The sequence below is a fragment of the Cnephaeus nilssonii genome (assembly GCF_951640355.1).
Source record: "Cnephaeus nilssonii genome assembly, chromosome: 1".
NCBI lineage: Eukaryota > Metazoa > Chordata > Mammalia > Chiroptera > Vespertilionidae > Cnephaeus > Cnephaeus nilssonii.
In genome coordinates, this window is record NC_137072.1 from 26,537,049 (window position 1) to 26,557,522 (window position 20,474).

Below are 20,474 nucleotides of genomic sequence, written 5' to 3' on the forward strand. Positions count from 1 at the left end.
CCACTTTTATTGGTTATAGATAATAAATTCTGAAACTTTCCATGAAAAAAAATGCAAAATTAGAGCTAGTTTCTTCTCACATCGATTTGTCAGTTATTTTGTTTTTTTCTTTGAAGACTGTTGCTAATTTAGGAAGAAGCAGAAAAACAGATCTCGGGGAGATTCTGCCAAAGGATGTTGGAAAGGAGCATTTCTTAGCTGAAGAAATGGTGACAAATGGTGACTTCTGCCCGTGGCTGGCAGTTAAGAGCTGTGAAACGGAGAGAGAAAAAAGCTCAAGTATGTTTCTTGTCACTGCAAAAAATCCACTCATATCAAAGCATTCTTCTAGGGGATTTAGTGATGCCAGAGAAGTGTAAATGCACACACTCTGCCCCACACCCGTGTAGAAACTGCACTTGCAGAGTCATCCAGCACTGATTGTTTAACAGCTGTGACAGGCAGCTTTGTTCTTATCAACAGTAACACATGTGTGAGTGAAAATACATCCAAGCAGAATTTGTGTGCTTAAGAGGGCTGCCAACACCGGAACGCCTGGGAACGAAAGGTGTGTGAAGATGTAACGCACTCAAGAATGGTGGTGGCTCTACACCAGCATCATCGCCTTTCACAGTGGAATCCCCAAGGCCAGGACCACTGGAACATGTAAAAAGCCAAACTCAAAATACAGCAGAAAATCCTGTTTCTTAGGAAATGTATGAATGAGAGAGGCCGCCAATCATGATCTTATTTCTGGATCAGTCCCTGGTGGAACATTGGCTGTGGGAAGTCCCCAGTTGCCACCACGTGTTTGGGAGTCGGGTTGATGTAATTTTTCTAGGTGCAGTCTTTGCCTCAGCCTAATTTTTTAAATTGATTTTTTAGCTCATGAAATTGTAAGAGGAAGAGCAGTGCTTCACTTGTTGATTGGAAAGACATCTAAAATTAAACTAACAACAAAGCAAAATAAAATATATGATACTTAGTTTAATGTGATGTTTAATAAAAATATCAGTATACTCTTACGAATACTTTTTTTAAAGATGAACACTCTAGGTAGAAATATGGGTAATATACATAAATCCACAAGGAGGAAATATCTCCAAAAAATGTGCAAAAAAAGTCCAGACTCACTAGTAATAAAAAAAAAAATCAAGCCAAATCAAGCAATGTGTAACAATGTAATATATGAAGTCATTTTTAAAATAGTATTAAGTGCTAGAGGAATAACATGAGATAAACATTCTTACACATTGCTATTGGGAATAGAAATTTCCAGATAAGTGGTAGCAATTTGGCAATAAGTAGCAAAACTTTTTTCTGGAAAAAGGGACATTTTTCTTTGAAAATATTAGTTTTGATAACTGGGAAGAATAATTTAAAGGAATGGAACATAGGGGTGTGACTTTTTTTTTAAGAGTTTACAATATTTTTTCTATCTGATTCAATTTTCTAGTGTAAATTTATTTTTTAAAATTCCCACCCCCTATCCTCTCCCCCTTGGCATCCATCAATCAGCATGTTTTATATATCTGTGGGTCTGTTTAGTTTTGTTTATTCACTTATTTTGTTAATTTATTTTTAGATTTGACTTATAAGTGGGATAATACAATTTTTTTCTCTCTCTCTAACTTATTTCACTTAGCATAATACCCTCTAGGTCCATTCATGTTGTTGCAAATGGCAAAATTTCATTCTTTTGCTGTATAATATTCCATTGTATATTTGTACCACATTTTTATTTATCTGTTGATCTAGTTTGCTTTCATCTCTTGGCTATTTTGTAAATGATGTTGCAATGAACATAGAGATGCAAATATTTTTTTGAACTAGTGTTTTTGTTTTCTTTAAATAAATGCTCAGAAGTGGAATTGGTAGATCGTATAGCAGCTGCATTTTAAATTTTTGAGGATCCTTCATACTGCTTTCCATAGTGGCTGTACCAGTTTACAATCCCACCAACAGTGTATGAAGATTCCCTTCACATCCTTGTCAGTCCTTTTTTAAAAATATATTTTTTTATTGTTGACGGTATTACAGATATCTCCCATTTCCCCCTCCTCCTCCCAGCCCATACTCATCCCCTCAGGTCTTCACTAACCTATTGCCTGTATCCATGGGCTATACAAAAAATGTATAAGTTCTTTGGTTTATCTCTTCTTGTCCCTTGTCTGCACTTTTTATTTGATTTCTTGATGATAACCATTCTAATAGGTGTAATTTGATAGCTCATTGTGGTTCCAGTTTGCATTTTCATGATGATTAGTGATGTTGAGCATCTTTTATATAAGTCTGTTAGCCATCTATATGTCCTCTTCAGAAAAATGTCTATTCAGGTCCTCTGTCCATTTATGATCAGATTATTTTGGTGTTAAGCTGTATGAGTTTCTTATGTATTTTGTATGTTAACCTTTTATCAGATGTATCATTTGCAAATATCTTCTCCCATTCAGTAGGTTGTCTTTTCATTTTGTTGATGGATTCCTTTGCTGTGCAATTTTTTTTTTTAGTTTGATGTAGTCCCATTTGTTTATTTTGTTTGTTTGTTTCTCTTGCCCAAGGAGATATATCCAAAAAGATATTACTAAGATCAATGTCAAAGAATTTACTGCCTATGTTTTTGGATAGTAGTTTTATGGTTTTGGGTCTTAATTTAAATCTCTAACCCATTTTTTTGGTATATTTTTGTGTAAGAAAGTGGTCCAATTTCATTTTCTTGCGTACTTGTCTAGTTTTGCCAACACAAATTGAAGAGACCGTCTTTACCCCATGGTGTATCTTTACCTCCTTTGTCATAGACTAATTGACATAAAGTGGATTTATTTCTGGGTTCTTCATTCTATTTCATTTGTGTATGTGTGTGTGTATGTGTGTGTGTTTATATGCCAGTACCATACTCTTTTATTACTTTAGCTTTGGATCATGCTACCTTCAACTTTATTCTTTCTCAATATTTCTTTGGCTATCCAGGGTCTTTGGGGTTCTATATGAATTTTAGGATTTGGTCTAAATCTAAGAAGAATGATATTGGTATTTTAGAAATTGCATTGAATCTATGTTATTTTAGGTATAGAACTTTTACCTTTATTAATTCTAATCTATGAGCATTTTTTTGTATCTTGCTTAGTTTCTTTCTTCGCTGTCTTTTATTTTTCAATCTATAATCTTTTTAGTTAAATTCATTCTAGGTATTCTTTTTGATGCAGTTGTGAATGGAATTGTTTTCTTAATTTCTTCTTCTGATTGTTCATTATTGGTGTATAGAAAAGCAACAGCATTCTGTACATTGAGTCTGTATATTGCAACTTTACTGAAGTCATATATTAGTTCTAATAGTTTTCTGGTAGAGTATTTGGGGGTTTTCTATGTGTAGTATTATGTCACCTGCAAATAATGAAAGTTTTACTTCTTTTTTTTCCAGTTTGGATGCCTTTTATTTCTTTGTCTCACATGATTGCTGTGGCTAGGACTTCCAATACTATGCTGAATAGAAGTGGTGATAGTGGGCATCCTTGTCTTGTAATAAGTAGCAAAACTTTTTTAGAATTTTTATTTCTAGGAACTTATCCTGAGGAAATTATCAGAGATGCACACACAGAACTATGTTTGAAAGATGCCCTATAACACTGTATATACAAATGGAAATGGAGAAAAGCCAAATGCTCAACCAATGGAAAAAGAGTTAGTTGTGGTTTATCCACATGGTAAACTTTTATGAAAACATTGAAAATCATTGAACAATATCTAAGGGCAAAGGGCAATAGTTATATCGTCAAGTTAAATAAAACAGGATTTATAAAACTATATAGGAATGTACACGGTTTTGTAAAAAAGAAATTGTATTTGTAATATTTTTGTGCAGAAAAATTAAATAGAAATAGACTGGGATTTTATGGCTGATAAATTATCTCTGTGTGGTACTTTAATATTTTTTAAATGTTATTTTATACTTACTGTGTTTTTTACATTTTCTATAATGAGCATGTATGTTTTTAAATAAAGTACTAAATGCATATTTTTAAAAAATAAAATTGGTATATTACACAATCCAGAAAACATGATTATATATTTAAATTCAAAGCATAATATAAAATCTCAGGATGGTTTTCTTTTTTCTTTTGTCACTAAAGTTGATTCCCACACCTTTTCATACTTGTTCTAATTATTTAATACCTGGATTAACAAAAGACCCACAGTTTAAAAGGTAGCTTTTCCAAAACCCACTGGATTTTATTAAGATATAATTGACATACACTGTGTAAGTTTAAGGTGTATATCATAATTACTTGACACAGATATTGATTTTACAATAAGTTTACATAACATCCATGATCTCACACAGATATAAAAAAAGAAAAAATAATTTTCCCTTATGATAACTGTTACTCTTTTAACTTTCAAGTATACTGAACAGCACTGTTAACGGTAGTCATTATGTTGTACAGTACATCCCTAGTACTTATTTATAACTGGAAGTTTGATTTTTTTATCACTGTCATCTCTCACTTCCCACACCCTAACTCTTGTAACCATAATTCTTACCTGTTTTTCTATGAGTTAGTTTTTTGGGCATTTTTTTTTTAGATTCCACAAATAGGTGAGTTCATACTGTGTTTGTCTTTCTGCATCTGACTTGTTTCACTTAGCATAATGCCTTCAAGATACATCCACGTTGTCACAAATGGTAGGATTTCTTCATTTTTGGTGGCTGAATAATATTTCATTGTATATGAAATGTACCACAACTTCTTGACCCATTTGTCCATTGATGGACACTTAGGTTGTTTCCATGGCTTGGCTACTGTAAACAATGCTGCTATAAACACGGAAATGCAACTATATCTTCAACATAGAGTTTTCTGCTTCTTCAGATGTATTTCCAGAAATGGAATTGCTGGATCGTGTGGTTCTTCTATCTTTAAGTTTTTGTGAAACCTCTAAACTGTTTTCCATATTGCCTACACTAATTTACCTTTTCATCAACAGTGCACAAGGGTTCCTTTATCTCCACATCCTCACCAGCACTTATATCTCTTGGGTTGTTTTTTATGGTAGCCATTCTAGCAGGCCTGAGGTGATATCTCATTGCAGTTTTGATGTGCATTTCTCTGATGATCAGTGATGTTGAGCGCTTTTTCCTGTATCTGTTGGCCACTCATATATCCTCTTTGGAAAAATATCCACTCAGGTGTTTGGCCAATTTTTTTTAAAATATATTTTATTGATTTTTTACAGAGAGGAAGAGAGAGGGATAGAGAGCCAGAAACATCGATGAGAGAGAAACATCGATCAGCTGCCTCCTGCACACCCCCCACTGGGGATGTGCCCACAACCAAGGCACATGCCCTTGACCGGAATCGAACCTGGGACCCCTGAGTCCGCAGGCCGATACTCTATCCACTGAGCCAAACCAGTTTCGGCATGTTTGGCCAATTTTTAAATTTGGATTATTTGTTTTGTTGATGTAGGGTTATATGATTTCTTTGTATATTTTGGCTCTTAACTCCTTAGATATATGGTCTGAAAATATTTTTCCCATTCCATAGGCTGTTTTTCATTTTGTTGATTGTTTCTTAAGCGGTGCAAAAGCTTTTTAGTTTGGTGTAGTTCCATATGTGTATTTTCTTTTAATAAGAGAGTCATCTTTTTCTTTTTTTTAATATATTTATTGATTTTTAGAGAGAGAGGAAGGGGGAGGAATAAAGAGATAGAAACATCTATGAAAGAAGAACATCATATACCTATTGGGGATCAAGCCTGCAACCCCAGTCATGTGCCATGACCGGAAATCGAACCAGCAACCTCTTGGTTTCTGTGTGGACACTTAACCACTGAGCAACACCAGCCAGGCCCACTTGTGTATTTTTTGTATTTTTTGCTTGTGTTTTAGGTGTCAGATCCAAAAAAAAATCATTGCCAGGAACCATGTCAAGGAGCTTTTTTCCTATCTCTTCTGGGAGTTTTATGGTTTCTGCTCTTACAATTAAGTTTTAATCCATTTCAAGTTAATTTCTGTGAGTGTAAGATAGGAGTTTAGTTTTACTTTTGTATGTGAATATCCAATTTCCCCAGCACCATTTGTTGAAGACACTGTTGTTTTCATTGAGTATTCTTGACTTCCTTGTCAAATATTAGTTGAACATATATGCATGGATTTATTTCTGGGCTCTTGATTATGTTCCATTGGTCTATATGTCTTTTTTTGTCAGTACTATACCATTTGATTACTACAACTTTATTATATAGCTTGAAATCAAGAAGTCTAATGCCTCCCTCTTGAAATAGCTTTGGATATTCAGGGTGTTTTGTGATTAAATATAAATTTTATAATTGCTTTTCCTACTTCTGTAAAAAAATGTCACTGGAATTTTGATATGGATTGTATTGAATCCATATATATATATGGCTTCAGGTAGTTTGGACATTTCAAAAATATTTTTCCAATCCTAGGAAAACTTTCTATTTATTTTTGTCTATTTCAATTTCTTTCATCAGTGTCTTTTAATTTTTAATATAGAGATCTTCCATTTTTTTGGTTATATTTATGCCTTAAGTATATTATTGTTTTTTAGTGCTATTGTAAATTAGACTTTCTTCACTTTATTTGTTCAGATAATTAATTGTTACTGTATAAAAAGGCTACTGATTTTACATGTTAATTTTGTATCCTCCAACTTTACTGAATCCATTCATTAGATCTAATAGTTTTTGTTGAGTCTTTACAGTTTGTATAAACTATATCATATGTAGTATGATCTTACGACCATATTCTAGATGGGGAGAGATACACATGGATGACTGATGCCTAATTTGAGGTCACAGTGTATCTGGGTAGAACAGAAGCCAGTAGTACTTTGGCTGCTGGCCCTGCCATCTTTAAACATCATTTCTCAGAGTGAATTTTGGTGAAGATGTGCAGGTTCTCTTGCAATTAACTCACACTGACCAGAGCACTTTGGGTTTTGCATTTGGGCCCTTTCTCTAGACTCATAAAAAGTAAACTGGGGTACAGGGCCCTGCCAGTTCAAGCTGCTACACAGAACTCTCTAGTTACTTAAGGGCGGCTTTTAAATAATTAAGTATGCAGCAATTAAGTCATTACAAGAGATACCAAAAAGGTGAAAGTTTGACATTTTAGAGGTTTGGGTAAAGTGTCACCTATGATATTCAGAGCATATTAGACATCTAGATATCATTGGATGTATGGATGCCATTTCCACTGGATAAGTCTAATGTCTCGTTGCTATTTTATCTAAGCATCGATGCATATTTTATAAATCGATAGGCCATGTCTAATTAGGGATATGAGGAGACCTGAAGAATGGGGCTGTACGTCTAATAAGTTTGCAGGCTCAGGAATCAGGAGTGAGCTAAGTAAACAGGATTGGGTAAGAATGTAGTGTTATCAGGAAAGGTCTCTAATTAGGAAAACTGCTCATCACCTGCTACTTACGGAATGTGTCAGCTCCTCGTGTAAGAACTGAACAAGCTGTTGGTTCCACAGCTGACAGCACACACTGCCGCCTGGGGTCAAGGCCTGCTCTCCCACCCCAGAGAGCATCCCAGTCTCCACATTCACAGAACCAGCCTGGTCCGTCTCTGGAGGCACCGGTTCTTGATGCTTCTGCCCTGCATGCTCTGAAGCTGGCATTTTCTGTGAAAAGTTGTGGTCAGCATAACTGGCTGGTTCCTGCCCAGGACGAAAGCAGGAGCCAGCCCGTCCATTCATAACTCCCCCCCGAGCACCACCCAAAATATCCCTGCCACGCCAGGCGGCCGGCCGGTCTTGCTGGCTGTGTGGGCTGCTGTATCTGTCACTGTGCAACCACTGCTTCAGTCACACCGCGGCCAGGAGACCGGCTCCCGTTACAGAAGGCCCTGCCCAGGGGCGCTGTCCGGGCTCCAGATTGTCTAACCAATTTAAACCCGCGTGGGCTGCAGCTTTGGGGTGGTTGTGTGGTTAGCATCAGCAATGGAGAGGGTTTCGGTGAAAGGCAATAGAAACCGCTCTTGATCTAACAGTAAACAGTTTGAGAGAGGTGGTTTGGATTGCAGGTGCGTGGAAGACACGAAGATGCCTGGGGTCCCCCGGGCTGGGAGGAAGCTGCAGCGGGAGGAGCCATCTGTGTTAGTGGAGGCGTTCAGCGGGGCCCCGGCTTTGGCTTGCCTTGGTCACAAGTGGCCTGCCTTTGGTACTAGGCTGGGTTGACTAGAGTCCCCCCAAACATTCATGTCCCCCTGGATCTTCAGAATGTGACCTTATTTGGAAATAGAGTCTTTGCAGATGCATTAAGATGAGGTCATACTGGATAAGGTGGGCCTAGATCCAATAACAGTTGTCCCTAAAGAAGGCCATGTGACGACACAGGGTGGGGGGCATGCTTGGGAAACATGGCCAAGGTGACCAGAGGCTGAAGCTGGAGGGATACAGGTGCAAGGATTGCCGGCAACATCAAAGCTGGAAAGGGCGAGGAAGGACGCTTCCCAAAGCCTTCAGAGGGAGCACGGGCCCGCTGACACCTTGATTCTGGACCTCTCACCTATGGAACTGTGAGGTAATATATTTCCGTTAGTTTAAGCCACCAAGTTGGTGGGACTTTGTTACACGGGCCTTGGGAACGGAACGCAGGCACTAGACCCAGCACAGAACTGACATGGCTGCCCCCTGGGAGAGGCCAACCTTGATTGCCCCTCTCACCAGACAGAAGCCAAAGCAAGCAGGGCATCTGCGCTTTTCGCTGTGCTGGAGGCTGACCCAGAGGAGGTCTGGTCCACCTTCTAGGCTCCCGCCCGTGAGCCTGGACTGGGACCCCAGGACTGCCCTAGGGAGATGCCGCACCCCATTCCCGGCTGTGCATCCAGCTCCCCAATTAAGAACCCGAGTGATTCCTGTTTTATCAGGTAGCTTCTCTGCCTGCAGAAACGTCTAAAAATGGAATTATCTCTTTTGAGGAAAGAGACCTTTTTGGTTACCTCATTAAAGAAATCTCATTTCTTTATAGGTGTTGGTTGACAGTCTGTATTCATGCTTATTTTCCAGCCCAGAACTGTAAACAAAGACAATAAGAATCAATATGAAAAGGGGCTTTTCTGTGCTGCCAAATTATTTTTTTTTCTTTGTTGCCTAGGTAAGACTTGGTTTATACAGTTTTGTGCACAGAATTAAAAACGCTCCTCTAGCTGCCCCCTGGAAAACTTTCACAATGGCCTTGTGCTAATAGAGGTGATTCATTAACTCATTTATCAGAGAACACTTTTGGATACGTGATACGTGTGGAATATGTGCTAATTCTCACAGAGCATCTCTGGCAGGACACATAGGTAATGAAGCAGAGGTTGCCTCTGGAGATGTAAATCGGTGACACATTTTTCACTGCCCTTTTTTGAAAGTATCTATATGTATTAAATATTTAGAATAAATAAATATATTTAATTTTAGAATGCCAATGGCTTCTTTAAAATATTTGTTGAGCATGCAGTATATATGGACACTGTACTAATTATAGAGTATGCATTTTTAAACAAAGCAGATACAATCCCTGCCCCAGGGAATTTTATAGTCTAGTCCAGCAATTTTCAACCTTTTTCATCTCATGGCACACATAAACTAATCACTAAAATTCCGCAGTCACCAAAAAATATATTTTTTGCTGATCTGGCAAAAACCAGGTATAATTTCGATTCATTCACACCAGACAGCTATTGTTGTGTTGCCTATTGTCATTTTTGTCTTGACAATCTAAGGGAAAAGAGATCAGTGCCCCTGACTAAATAGTCAGGTATTGATATTTTAAAAATTCTTGCGGGACACCAGTTGAAAATCACGAGTCTAGTCTAATGGAAAAAACCACCTACACATTAATAGTCACACGAATCCTATCTAATAATAGACAAATATGCAAATTGACCATGCCTCCAACACATCCACAAGCCACGCCCACCATCCAATCAGAGCGAGCATGCAAATTAACCCAAACCAAGATGGCTACAGCCACAGAGAGCAAGGTTTCCTAGGTAACAGAGGAAGCCAAGCTTTCCATAGCAATTGCAGGCCTAAGCCTCCACTCAAGCTACAAAGTTTCAATTATAGAAGGTAAACAAATTCAAACAAATGGTGGCAGAATGGAGCTTGAGAGAGCAGGCCAGGGTTGCCGCCGGCAACAGGGGAAGCAAAGCTTTCCGCACACCCTGGCCGGGCCCACCCGCTTAAGGCAACAAAGTTTCAATTATAACCCCAACACAAATGGCTGCGGGCCTCGGAGGGAGCCCCAGGCTTGGCTCCGCTCCAGGCTGCAAAGTCTCAATTGTAGAAGGAAAATAAATTCCAGATACCAGGGCCTCTGCTTGGGTTGCCAGGGGGCATGGCCGTCCTGCAAACCACCACAGGCCCCTCGCTCAGGCCGCCCCACGCCCCAAGGGAACCCCACCCTGATCAGGGACACCCTTCAGGGCAAACCAGCTGGCCCCCACCCCTGTACCAGGCCTCTATCCTATCTAATAAAAGAGTACTATGCAGATTGATCATCACTGCAACACACAATATAGTTGCCCCCATGTGGTCAAAGATCCTGCCCCCATGTGGACACAAGATGGCCACCACAAGATGGCCAGCAGGAGAGGGCAGTTGGGAGGCACCCGGCCTGCAAGGGAGGGCAGTTGAGAAGGACCAGGCCTGCAAGGGAGGGCAGTTGGAGGTGATCAACCCTGCAGGAGAGGGCAGTTAGGGGTAACCAGGCCAGCAGAGAAGGGAAGTTGGGGGCAAACAGGCTGGCAGCAGAGTGGTTAGGGGGTGATCAGGCTGGCAGGCAGAAGTGGTTAGGGGCAATCAGGAAGGCAGGCAGGCAAGCAGTTGGGAGCCAGCAGTCCTGGATTGTGAGAGGGATGTCCGACTGCCCGTTTAGGCCCGATCCCAGGGATCGGGCCTAAATAGACAGTCGGACATCCCTTGAGGGGTCCCAGATTGGAGAGGGTACAGGCTCGGCTGAGGGACAACCCCCCTCTGTGCACGAATTTCGTGCACCGGGCCTCTAGTAATTATATAATCACAAATTTCATAAACCTCTGTCAGAGAAGAATTGGGTGCTATAAGAAAGAATAATATAAGGGACACAATAAGATAAGGGCATCACTGCAAGCCTGAGAGAGTGGTGTTTTGTCTGAAGGAAGGAGGGAAATCAAGTTCAGGCTGAAGCCTTGAGCAGATCAGGAACTGGAGACTTTTCTCAAACTAGTACAGGCCAGAGTGGCTGGAGATGAGTAAAGAGGGGTAGGAGAGGTGAGCAGGGACCAGATCCCACAAGATTATCATCCATCCAACAAATGATAAAGCCTTGTATGGTCCCCGGACTGGAACCATAGCAGTAAACAAACACTTGGCTCTATAAGCCATCTGTGGAGTCTGGATTTCATTAAAAGCTCAGCTGGAATCCATTGAAGGATTTGAATTAGAGACTGCATGTGATCTGGTGTAGACATTTAGAAGACCACTTTGGGGAAGGGGAGAACAGGTGAATAGACTGGTTTGGCAGCATCTGGGTGGTGAGCTTGGTCAGGCCACTTTGCTGTGTGGATTCCAAAGTTAACAAAACCAGTATTTATTTCACCAGCTTTCGCAAAATGGTGGTCATCTGATCCCACAGTCTTGGTGTGTCCATTCTGAGAAAGTTTCTCTAGGAAACGAAAAACTCAGAAGGTGGCATTTAATCTGGTTGTTTTGACGACTAACTTTCAAAGGAGCTAATAAACTTTATTTCTCCAAGAAGATCAATTAGCACAAGTTCCCCATTGCACCATCATTTAACAACCTGTCATCAGCGCAGGGCTGTGTAACGAAGCCAGAACAAGACGAGGCACCAAATCATCACACTGGATCAATTAATGATATTTCTGTTATAACTTTTATTTTGCTATTTTACTCTTCAAGGACACTAACACAACCCTCCTAGCAAGCAGCTCATTGATTTTTTTTCTTTATGATTTATCACTGCAGGAAAACAGAGAACACCAACTTTATAGAAATCATATGTGTGCAGTATAAAAGAGTTCTTAGCATATTTATATTTTTCATGTTTTCCCAGAAAAAAAATGCTTTCTTGCATATAGTTAGCAACTTAAGCTGTTATATCTGGAGTAGAGAGATACCAGTTTCCTCTTCAGCCAATTTAGTTTAATCAAAGGTTTGGGAAATAAAATATTGCCATCTTATCTACCCCCCGCCCTTTAAAAAAAAAAAAAAAAGATCATAGTATGAAAACAGGATGTAAGAGAACCTTGGAGATTCATGCAGGCACAGTTTTTGGAGATCATCTTACCCAAACCCCTGCATTGGACATATGAGAACACTGATGCCCAGAGAAGTCAGGTGACCCCAGAAATTCAAGAAGATCATGGTCAACTAGCAGCAAAATCAGGACAAGAATCAGGATGTCCAGATATAATTTGGGGATCATTTTAAAAATGCTAAAGGGGAAGAATAGAAGAAAAGCAACAGAAGGTATGCTAACATTGTAATCACCACACTTAAGTGCACCTGAAAAGTGAGAATGACGCCTGCCTCTTCTCTCTTCTCTGAGTTGAGTTACTTAGAAGCTCTGATGTTCCAGGAGTGCTTGGAGTTACCAAAGGTCAACGGCATCAGGGGCCTGAGAACATGGGAACATTATTTTGCCCTGGAGCAGAACCCTCAGCCCCACCAGCACACATGAGCCAAACCTCCTGGATCCACTCGGATCCAATTACAGCTTCCTTGAAGGCCACATGGCGAAGCCCCTTGCCTGGAATAGAACAGAACAGGATATTTATATGTATAATCCCAAAGGTTTTTTATTTGGGGGGGGGAACCCAACCCCCAAAAGCAAAAACAAACCCTCTTCATTAGTTATCTGAGCAAAATAGAGCAACACTTTCAAAGATGATCATTTTGTTAGGGAAAAAAACTAAAGAAAGATCTAAATACAGTCAAGGTATAGTGGAATGAGACTGGTGGTTTCATACACATTTTGAAAACTGCCTGAAGCAGAAAACTCTATTTGAGTAAAAATCCATCTAAACAGAGACATATACCCTCCACAGGTCTCTTTGGGCCAACCTGTTCAGGTTGGGACTAGATTTCCCTCTAAAGTAACAAAGAGGTAGAAGACCATCTCTTCTTTTTAATGAAAATGCTCATTTTACCTGGCCCCTAATGTGTGCCTGGAAATGTGTAAGTTGTTTCACCTAAATTTCAATAATCCCAGCATCATGCACTAGTGCTAAATACTAGCTTTGCATAGCTCTGGTTGTTGCTTGTTTTCATTGTTCCAAGATGGCTTACACATTAAACCTGGTTGACATTCACAGAAGCATCTTATTGTAGCTTTACCCCTGTGCGTTCTCTCTCTCTTCCAGCCCTTTGCACCCTGTCTCCTCCAAGAGAAGATTATAACAAGCCCTAAGCAGCTCTCCCTAAGTAAGGGGGAGCTTGAGTAAAGGAAAAACAGGGGTGACCAGAATAAATGAACATCTAGAAGGATGTTCCAGTGAAAACCCTTGAGCAGACTGGTTCATGGGCATCAAAACCTAGAACCTAGTACAGTAACATTAAGGAGAAACAGAAGCATAGCAGAAAGATGGTCATGAAAATCCACAATAAAATAATTCACCATTAGCAACTGGAATGATGAGATTCACATTTTTATTTGGTATTATCTGAAGTAACAATAAATAATAACTAAGTGTCCTTCATCATACCTCTATTTCCAACATGCTAATTAGCCTAAATCACTGTTTCATTTCCATCTATATCAACTGAAACCCTCCTGTTAAGGGACACAAAGCTCTTTACAAGTATGGTGTTATTTGTCTTTCGGGAATACATAGCAAAGCAGTGTACTTCCAACCTCTTTTCCACAGAAAAGTTTAAAATGTAGACGTTTATAGAATGATGTTGTCAACCATAATTTTGGCTTAGATCTGTGTGTGGGGCAAGCAGTTGTTAAGATCAGCAAAGGCTGTGGCGAAATTCCACTGTTTATAAAGGTGCCCAGGGGCTGGGATCTGAAGCATCCGAGTCACAAAAGGGTTCTGTGCTGGTGGAGGGTTCATATTACGGAAGAGTCTATAATAGATGTGAACCTATTGCTGTATTTCAAAGGCTGTGTTTCTTGAAACATTTTAATGTCCTCCCTCAGTTGGAAGTATCTGTGTCCAAAATAATAAATGGTCCCATACTTTCCCCTTCTGTACCTCAGGAGGCTTGCTTTTTTGAAGTAGATGGAAATTGGTGTGGAAATCATGAAGGAGGCCCAGGGGAGACTAAAATCAGCCATTCACAGCTGCCAGCCACCGCTGGACCCCCCTCTAAATTGCTATTTCCATGTCACAGAGTTTTTTCATTTTAAAACATTCTGAGATATTTTCCATGGTGTTGTGGCTAACCATTTTTAGTCAGTTAAAAAAATGCCTTTATCACCTCCCACCAGGAAACTCATGGAACACACTGTTGGAGATGCTAAAACTTTGTTCATTTCTCCTTAAAAAATATTAATGGCAAGCATTAAAAAAAAAAGAAAGGAAAAGTATTTAATTTGGTTTTCTGAAAGCTAAGTTTGAAGTTAAAAATTGTACATCTAACCGTGACTAAAGCATTTGTGAGTAATCGCAATTATCAAACCTGATCATTTTCATCAGCAAGACAAGCGCCAGGTTCTCCATCCGGTGGGGGTGCGGAGAATGTGCCCGGGTGCACGAGTGGGAGCAGCTTGGCTTGGATGGTTCAAATGGACAGCATTTAAAGCTCTGGTTCCCCAAAGCTAGTAGGTCTGGTGGAAAAGAATGACGAAGGAGGAGGGAGGTGGACAGGAGCTGAGGGAGTGAGGGTGCTGAGACCAGACTGCTGCTCAGGTTGGCATAACGAATGAGACTGCTGTCCTGCCGAGGAGCAGGATGGAGAGGCCCTGTTAGTCCCCTCTCATCTCCCATCTCTTTCCGGAAATGAAACCCACGGCCCTAGGTGAGAGCAGGAGAGACGGTGCAGATGGCCTTGGTGTTCTCCTCAAGCAGCTGAGAGCACTCACTGAACGTTTAATAACTTACAAACTCTCCCTGCGCCTGGGAGGACGTGAAAGCTGTAACAAATATTACGCTTTGTTTACTCTGTGGTCGGCGTGAACCACATTCCAGGGACAGCCTCAGCAGGAAGCAAGGGGGCAACAAACAGCACTCTCTCAAACTCTTGGTCATTGGTTTTCTCCCCTCTGTTGGGAAGAAATGCAAATTATTGTAATGGGATTTCTTTTCTTTTCTTAAAAAGGACAAGGAAATAAGTGAGATGCAGTTGAAGGGGAACAGAGTAAAGGAATGAAACCAGGGAAGACAATATAATCCTATATAATAAAAGCCCAGTGACCAAAACGGTGGAACAACCAGAGACCAGAACTACCACGGTTCCTCACCCCGGCCAGCCGCCCCCCAGCAAGTGGTTAGGGGCAATCAGGCAGGCAGGCAAGTAGTTAGGGGCAATCAGGGAGGCAGGCAGAGTGGTTAGGGGCGATCAGGCAGGCAGGTGAGCAGTTAGGGGCCAGTGGTCCCAGATTGTGAGAGGGATGTCCAACTGCTGGTTTAGGACTGATCCCGCAGGATCAGGCCTAAACTGGCAGTCGGACATCTCCCGAGGGTTCCCAGATTTTGAGAGGGTGCAGGGTGGGCTGAGGGCCCCCCCCCCATGCATGAATTTTGTGCACCGGGCTTCTAGTCTATAATAATAAAAGCATAATATGCAAATGACCAAACAGAAGAACGACTGTCCGGACGACATTCTGGAAAACCACGCTGTGACACCTACTGGCGCCAGGCCAACCAAGTCAGGTGTGATGTGATTGGTCAGGGGCCTGACCATCGCCCCATGATCGCCCTGCAGAGGGAGGCCCAGGCCATTGGCCAGTGGGGTGATCAATAAATCAATCCCGGGGCTCCACAGTCGCCCCAAAGAGGGAGGCCCAGGCCACTCACCAGCAGGCTGCGGCAGGTGGGTGGGGCCTCCCTCTGGGGAGGGGGTGATCCACTGCAGAGTCCCGGCCAGGTGGATAGGGCCTACCTCTTTGAGGCAATTGATTGCAGGGCTCCCGGACTGTGAAAGGGCACAGGCCAGGCTGAGGGACTCTCCCTCCCCTCCTGAGTGCACGAATTTCATGCACCGGGCCTGAAGAGCCAGGTATATGCACTATTTCCCACAATGGCTTTCACCTCCAAGTGGATCTTAAATCCACCCATAGTAAGAGAAAAGGAGTTTGCTAGTTAGAAGGGAGATCTAGTCCTCTGAATAGTTGGCCCATTTCTTACTTATTTTCTCTCTCTTAAAGGGTAAGGTTTTTTTAAAGTATTAGTAGATAAAGACACCTGGACTAAAGCAAATTGATGGGTGGAATTTCCTTCCCCCCAAATTCATATGTTGAAGTTCTGACTTCCTCCAGTACCTCCAAATGTAAACTTATTTGGAAATAGAGTCCCTGCAGGTGTAGTTTGTTAAGATGAGGTCATACTGCAGTAGGATGTGCCCCTAATCCCATATGACTGGTGTCTATGCAAAGAATGCCATTGAAGAGAAAGGCACACGAACAGAGAGGGCAATGTGAAGAGATTCAAGGAAGGGATAGATGTGTACAAACCAAGGAGACAGGTTAGAGCAGAGCCTGCCTTCCCAAGGAACCAATCCTGCTAACACTTGATTTCAAACTTTATCCTCCAGAACCGTGATACAGCAAGTTCTGTTTATTTAAGCCACCTCGTCTGTGATACCTTGTTATGGTAACTGACAAATATAAGCAGTTTTCTGTGGAGCAAAATAGTATCACATAATACCCAAAATAATTGAAGCTAACATCCATCAAGAAATCGCTATGTGCCAGGACCTATGCTTTATGTATGCATTACTTAGTCCTCAAAGTCTCTATCTCAGTTGCCTTGGGATGTGCTGCCCGGAGCTGTGGCAGCCATTTGTGTAGGTGAATATGGACAAGCCAGTAGACTGAAGCCAATGTTCTGAGGATGTCAGAGGGAAAAGACAGAAAGCACCTGGGCCCTTCATGATGAAACTGGGCCATGGAATTAACCGAGCCTAAAACCTTCTATCTTGAGACGTCTTTATGTGAGATAATATTTTTATTATTTAAGGCACAACTTTTTAGACCTTTTGTTACATGTAGTCAAGAGCATCCTAACTATACAGTTTTCTCCTATTACATGTCATTTTACCAACTTCCTCTGAAGGTAAGGGTTATGATGCTTTTATTTTTATATTTGAAGATCCATGCACAGGGATCAACATGCGGAGGTAAAATTCAATCAATGTTTGTTGAATAAGCAAATAGAACAATGTGTCCTTAAACAGATAATATCATGGCATTTAACAGCTGGAGAGATGAAAACTCCATGAATTGAACTGCTTTTTCTGAAGATCATGGGCATGATCCCATGATTCACTGGGGGGGGGGGGGGGTCGGGGGCGGAGAGTGTCTCCTGACCACCTCATTTTCACATTGCCTTGCTTTTCGTGCCATCTGGTATGATTACAGAATTCTCTACCCAATACTAGTCTCTTCCTCAATGCTTTCAACTTGCATACACTGTGCAAATTTCCTATTTCTGCACTGTTTAGAAGTTTTGATTCGGTCTGTAAATACTTTACCTATTTGTAAATCAAGAGTCTAGAAGCCAGAGACCACATCTGTGCTATTATCTTTGTGCAATACCTGATATAGCTCAAGCTTAATTTGGCAATAACTAAATCCTTCTGGATAATGATGATATCTGAAAATATAAAATGAACTCCTCAGAGGCATAATCCTCTCTTCTCAGCCTATATCCTATATGCGCTTTAGGAGGGAGTGTCTAAATGAGAAATTAATAGGATTGGAAACTTTTCATACCTGGTGTTTTTTGTTTTGTTTTTAAGTTTGTGAACTCAGTTTCTTTGCACAAGTTGCAATTATATGGAAGAGCTTCGTGGCTACCCACAAAACCTGTCTCACCATTTTGAGGCCACCCCTCGCCAACAGTAGGCACTTGGTTCATTTTAGGGACGTGATGGATGTGGCTCAAGCAAGCATGAAGCCCGTTACTGACTACGATCCAGGGGAGATGCCGGACCAGCAACCCTGTTTCCCACGTCAGGTAGGGTGTGGGTGGCCGTTAACTCTAGAAGACTCTCAAGTCATCCCTATCCTTCTATTTCCTTAACAGCTGCAAATAAAAACGAAGGGGAAAGCGAAAAACCTGCATCCCTGGCGCAGCAACCTGCCGGATCCTGGGGCCAACGGGGACCTTTTCATCACATGTTGGTTGATAGGGTGAGTCAGCCTTTAGGATAAACCACGTAAGGAACATTCTATAAGGAAATGTGGTCCTCCTTGGTGACGAATGTGCTGTGACCAACACTCTGCCAGTAGCACACTTCTGGCCCCCCCAAGCACCCAGAGCTCAAACTTGTCGAGAAAAAGTAATGGCAAGAAATTCCGCAAAGGAATCGATGACGGTACTTGGAAATAATTTGAGTAGAAGGGACATGAAAAAGGTGCTTTTTATTATTAATTATCTTTTTATAATATAAATGATCATTTGTAATACATTTATTTTGACAGTACTCCAAGACTTTAAAAATATCCTCAGGAATCAGTTATAAACTGATAATCAATTTCTTGGAGATTATACCGATTAAGGAAACTATTCATCTACTATATTTTTTATCTCAGGTATTTTTCAAATGTCACTTAAGTCTCTTAAACTTAAAAAAACCTCGCTGTTAGCCAGTGTGCACGATAAATGTAAAACTGATGGCACAAATATTATGAATAGTATCTCTCAGGACAAAATTTGATTTGTTTGAAGGCAGATGACATTATAAAGGATAGTCAAGATGTCAGGTGAAGGAGTTGATATGTTACTTGATTTACTTAGCATCTTTGTCACTTTATAGATTGAGATATGATTGATGGTAACATTAATATAGAAAGTATGTTAATATTAGAACAGGCTTTAAGATTCCCCTAACTAAAAAATTCTCCCTGCCCTCAAGCTGATGTATTTTGGAATAAAGTGCCCTAAGGATACAATTCTTCTTAGACTGCAAGATTTTGGTGTAAGAATTCTTTCATTTTTGTAAGTTGAATCAGTTTTATTGAGGTATATGTTATATACAATAAAATGTGCCTATTTAAAGCATGCATTTCAATACATTTTGACAAATTTATACACAAATGTAACCACTACCACAATCAAGGTATATGGGACCTTTTCATCTCCCCAAAAGTACTCCTTTCTTTTTTGTCTTTTCCTAGTCAGCTCCCCCTCCTCCTCCGACATAGGCACTCGCTAAACTATTTTCTGTCACTATTGTTATTTTGTCGTTTCTAGAGTTTTATATAAAGTGAATCTTATGCATTATGGTATATTGTGTCTGACTTCTTTCACTCAGCATAATGCTTTTGAAATCCATCTACCTTGTTGCATGAATCAGTAGTTTATCCCCCCCCCCTTTTTTTGGCTTGTTAGTTCTGCAGCATATGAAGATAGTGCATGTGTGTATCCATTCACTTGATTATGGTCATTTAGTTTGTTTCCGCTTTCTGGCTCCCATAAATGAAACTGCTTTATACATTCATGAGTTAGTCTTTCTGTGAATATATGTTTTTACACTGAGTGGCCAGATTATTATGATCTCTGAATGCATAATAATCTGGCCACTCAGTGGGTATATATATATTAGAGGCCCGGTGCATGAATTCGTGCATGGGTGGGGTCCGGCCAGCCTGGCCAAGGGGAGGGGACATGGGCGGTTGGCCGGCCTGCCTGCTGGTCAAACTCCTGGTCGAGGGGACAATTTGCATATTAGCCTTTTGTTTATAGGATATACACTGAGTGGCCAGATTATTATGTGTTCAGAGATCGTAATAATCTGGCCACTCAGTGTATTTCTCTTGGGTAAATATGCATTGGTAGTATGGTAAGGCACATGGTAAGTGTATATTTATAAGAAACTGTCCAACTGTTTTTGAAAGGGGTTGAACAATTTTATATCCCCACCACCAGTTATTCCCTATATTTTGCCAGCACTTGGTATTGTCACATCTTTTTAATTTTGGTCATTCTAATGGGGTGGAGTGATATCTAAGTGGATGAAGACTACTGATGTTGAGCATCATTTCATATGCTTATTAGCCATGCACAGATCTTCTCTGGTGAAGTGTCCCTTCATATCTTTATCTAGTTTTATACAATTGGGTTGTTCATCTTGTTATGTAGTTGTAAAAGTTCTTTATATTTTCTAGATATATTCCTTTGTTGGATGGATGGATGGATAGATAGATAATAGATAAAGTCTTGCACCCCATAACAATGTTTCAGTCAATGACAGTCTATATACAACAGTGATCTCATAAGATTATAATGGAGCTAAAAAAGTGTTATTTGCAGATTATAATGAACAACATAAACTGATGAACAAAAACAGATCCAGAGACAGA